The 4,871-nt window shown below is 44.6% G+C and overlaps 1 pseudogene; it reads left to right on the top strand.

The window, feature by feature from the left end:
- The first annotated feature begins 309 nt into the window (after positions 1-309).
- Positions 310-1,089, top strand: LOC105868037 (SAP domain-containing ribonucleoprotein-like; annotated as a pseudogene).
- The last annotated feature ends 3,782 nt before the right edge of the window (positions 1,090-4,871 follow it).

Genomic DNA, 4,871 nt, shown 5'->3' with positions numbered 1-4,871 from the left:
TTCCCACACTGAAGTAGAGGTAAAACAGATGGTTCTCATGAAGAGTTTACCAATCTGGCTTAGTAAAGAGTTTAATTTTATACTATAAAATGGTAAATGTATAAGAACACATGGTATGCTATTGAAGACCCTGGAGTTTCCAAGTAAACTATAAAGAAAACATAAAATCAAGGCATTTATATATTCAAAGATTATAAAGTGACAAAGCAAGAAGACAAATATAGAAAAAAAATGTAATGCTGTAATTAAATCATGCTACTATTTTATTATTCAAGATAAATGCTGTAAAGAACTATGAAGGGGAGGGGCAACAAGATGGCAACAGAGACGGTAGAACTCCATGAGCTGAAGCTTGCTGAACTAAAGCAAGAAAGTCTTGCTCATGGTTTAGAAACCAAGGGAATAAAACAAGATCTCATCAACAGGCTCCATGCATGTCTTGAAGAGCATGCTGAAGAGGAGGCGAATGAAGAAGATGTACTGGGAGATAAAACAGAGGATGAAGAATCAAAGCCCATAGAACTTCCTGTCAAAGAGGAAGAACCCCCTGAAAAAAACTGTTGATGTGGCAGCAGAGAAGAAAGTGGTAAAAATTACATCTGAAATACCACAGACTGAGAGAATGCAGAAGAGGGCTGAACGATTCAGTGTACCTGTCAGCTTGGAGGGTAAAGAAGCTGCGAGGGCAGCTAGGTTTGACATTTCTTCAGTTCCAACAAAAGGTCTGTCATCTGACACCAATATGGTTAACCTTGGTAAGCTAAAGGAAAGAGCTCAAAGATTTGGTTTGAATGTGTCTTCAATCTCCAGAAAGTCTGAAGATGATGAGAAACTGAAAAAAAGGAAGGAGCGATTTGGGACTGTCACAAGTTCAGCTGGTACTGGAACCACAGAGGATACAGAGGTAAAATATACCTAGAATGCTTCATAGAGCTCTTGAAGGGAAATGAAGGCAAAGAAGAGGAAAAGAACAGAGCGCTTTGGGATTGTCTGATGAAAAGTTCTTGATGTTTTCTGTTCTCCAGTGGTTTCAATTTCTCCGATTCTTCCTGATCACACATATATCTAAATGCAGTCACGTGCTTACATCTTGCCTCGCTGTGAGGGAGCATGTACCCCAAGTCCATCTGTGAACTCCAGCAGCAATTTGACTTAATGCTGTTCCAACTCTAAGGTGGTTGTGTTTTTGTTTTTAATTAGTTTGCTTGTTAATAAAAAAATAGAAAAGAGGAAAAAAAAAAAAAGAACTATGAAGGGTCTGAGACTTTACCCTACTTGCAAGCTAACACACACAGAAGACAGAAGACAAAAGACCACAGGGTTAGAGACTTAAGTCTTTATTGCTCACAGCAACAGCAGTAGCTAGAATATCAGCATTTTCTTGCTCTGGTCCCTCAAGCTCCAAATCTCATAGTGTGGCACAAAGAAGGCCTAGGTGACATCTACACATACAACAGGTTTTATTACAGGAAAGGATCCCTGAGCTTAGAGAACCCAAGTTATTTTATAGTAAAAAAGTTGTTCATAGTATAGACCAGGTGCCCTCAAATTATGGCCCGCGGGCCACATGTGTGTGTTTTTGCCCGTTTGTTTTTTTACTTCAAAATAAGGTATATGCAGTGTGCATAGGAATTTGTTCATAGTTTTTTTAAAACTATAGTCCAGCCCTCCAACGGTCTGAGGGACAGTAACTGGCCCCCTGTTTAAAAAGTTTGAGGACCTCTGGATAGACAGTAAGCACGCCTGCCCTTTGCTCCAGAGGTAGACACTATATCTACCTTCCAGGACTCTCTGCAGACCTGTCCCTTGCTCTGGAAAGAGACACTATCTCTATCTTCCAAGGCTGCTCCCTACACAAACATCCCTGAAGAGACAGTCTAGAACAAAGACAACCAGTGCCACTGCTCACAAAACACGCAGAAATGTGAGAGACCTGGGGAGAACTTTCCCCAAGTAATAATATCCACAAGTCTGTGCCATTTCTACGGTCTTGGCCTGTGGAAATTTTTTCTGTGATTACGTCACTCCATCGGCCACTCTAATTAGTCTGACAGAGGCTGGGACCAAATCAATTTGTCTCACACAGCATTTAATTAAGATGACTTTCAACAGGACTCTGCACAGCAAGATGAGGCAACCTTGCAGTGTTAACCTCAACCATGGCCCCCAGGGACCTGGACCCAATCAGTTTAACGCATCCTATACACCATCAGGGTTTACCTAGAAAGTCAAGCCGCTTTCTCCCTAAGTCTCTCTGGTCGCCTTTCCACTTGGCCAGAAGCATTAATCCAGACACAACAAGATGTAATCAGGGACTGCACAGACTTAATCTGAGGAGGAAGTCTAGGGCAACTCTCTCACCCATAACTACCCTGGCTAGTGAGCTGTGGCTGACCTGAATTCCTTTCAGGGCCAAGGTGGTGTCATTAATAAATTCAGATGAATGTTTAGCACTTTTTCTAAGTGAATGACTACTGTTGCAGGGATAACTACCAACACAGTGTACATAAATAACAAATGGCTTATCTTTTGGGGGAGATCACTAAGTAACTAAGAATAATAACTAAGAATAGCCTCATTTTGGAGATATCTCTGTGCTCATCTGAGAGTCATCAATGGTGTTTTCTTAAACATTTGAAGGGCTCTTACGATTGCTCCTAAGGGTGTTTTCAGGACAGACAACTCCTGGCTTCCACTGGAAATGAAGTCCTGAGGGAGCACATGGTGCCCATGGAAAGCAAGTGTTGTTTACAGTTGTCGCCCTCCCTGAGTGGGCAGATGTCTTCGCGAGGGCGTGGGTTCACAGTTCTTCTAACAGGCCCTCCCAGCAAGCTGGTAAGCCTTAGGGCTACTAGTTCAGTTTGCATAATTGAGTCTAGTGCCTGGTTTTGGTGGGATTGCCTGAGGGATGTCAATCCAAACTGTCGTATTTGTCTATGCCACCAGACAGGGGGCATTCGCCCACCCCACAGAATGACTAAGCAATGGGAATGGCAACGGCGAAGACATCCGGCAGCATTCACCGGTGGTTGGCATGGGAGCCACAGACACTGGGGCTATCCTCCACTTCATCTGATAGACTTGCTAAGGTGAAGGGGAATGACAATCAAATCCATGGTCAGAGCTGTCTGGAGGGGATGGCAGATTCAGCAGGTTTATTATTCAGGGGTTTACAACAGTTTGGGAGAGCTGCCTCTGGGCATTTCCCTTCCTGAGGAAGGACTCAGGGGTGGCTCTGAAAGACTAAAGATTATTAGAGATCCTTCCTAACCCCTTCTAGCATCTAACTCTCACCTCAGGTGTTGGAGTTGCTGTCTCTTCATCACCCCAAAATCAGTTGGTTCCATTCCAGTGGCTCCAATTCACCTTTTTTCCCAATCATCTGTACTCACACTCAGATCTGTCATCCAAAACAGTCAGGTGCAAATGGAATAAGGCATTTTTATAAAACTTCCAGAGACTCATTATGCCACCCACTTTGGCCTGCAAGCACCACTGGGTGGCTCACAAAGCAGTGTGCTCAGCCGAGTGGTGACCAGCTTTCTGATGCAGGGCCATCTCGGTGCAACATGAGAACCCAGGTAGCTAAGCCAGAAGTGAGTTTGAAATCCCTAGGCCCAATCCACTGGCCCGGGGCTGCCATTGGTGAACAGAAAAGCATCATGGCCAAGGAGGAATCCCAAACTTTAAAATAGCAATAGATCATCCTGATCACCAACCAGGAAGTGGCTGAGAGATGATCTCCTTCTGAGCCACATTCAGTGACCAAACTGCCTTACTAAGGTATGTGCACCAGGAGATGGGGGAGCTAGAGTCAAAAATCTATTTGAATTAACTTTGGAAGAGGCCATTTCAATATTCAGGATCAGATGCCCATGAATTGTACCAAGTGTGAAATGTCCATCAAATACCTTGACTATCAGCACTTTATTGAGTAGTGTTTGTTACAATAAGCACACCACTGTTAAGCTGCAAATGGTCCAGAAAGCCAAAAACAGGACACAGATTAGATTCAAGGTCTACAACAGTATGTCTGGAATCTGCTGATCAGGAGGGAAGGGCAATATTGTAGCCTGAAAAAGTATAAACAGCATTGAGGCAAAACGGATACCCCTCAGAGGTCAATGGTCTGATGTAGTCAACTTGCCATGAGCAAGGCGGGGGCAGGTGAATGATGGCTCACCCTATGGGACCCCCTCACTGCAGCACTTTTCACAAGTCTAGCTTACAGGCAGCCTCTGCATCCCATAGTCCTTTACTTTGTGCCAAGCCTGTGATGCTGGATGGGTTGCCGTGTCCAGGATGATGATGAATCCAGGCAGTAATGGCAGCAATGTGGGCAGTGCAGTGTTGGTCAGCAGTGATGCCAGAGAACTGGCCCTTACTGTGCCCATCTATGTCAGTGTGAGACGGACAGTTCAATCAGCAGCTGTGATTTGTTATCACAGTCTGTGGCCCCAAAGAGGGGAGTCTTTAACCTACCAGTCCATAGTTTTCAAACTGCTAGGCCAAGAGCTATAGTCCAGAAGTCAGTAAAAACATAAGAAACTTTATCAAAGGGAATATTGGCCAGGACAGAGGACCAGCCTTGAGTTCTGCACAGTGAGTGGAGCAACTACACCCGTGTTTGGTCCTGCAGAGCTGGCACCAAGGCTGAACAGCGGCAGCAGCTCAGTGGACACCATTGATTTTAAGCCTAGCCAAACAATCCGGGGACCAGGCCCAGGCATTTGGGTAAACTGTGAATTGAGGTCCTCATTGAACCAGCACTTTTGCTTCAGGTGGCAGAACAGGCAATGAAATATCCCCAGAGAGATAACAGCCACTTTTATATGTAAAGCTAAGATGCTGCTGGAGCCAGGTCAGCTGCA

This window comes from Microcebus murinus, chromosome 6 (genome assembly GCF_040939455.1).
Source record: "Microcebus murinus isolate Inina chromosome 6, M.murinus_Inina_mat1.0, whole genome shotgun sequence".
In the NCBI taxonomy this organism is placed as follows: Eukaryota; Metazoa; Chordata; class Mammalia; order Primates; family Cheirogaleidae; genus Microcebus; species Microcebus murinus.
This window is presented reverse-complemented; position numbering and strand designations above follow the sequence as displayed.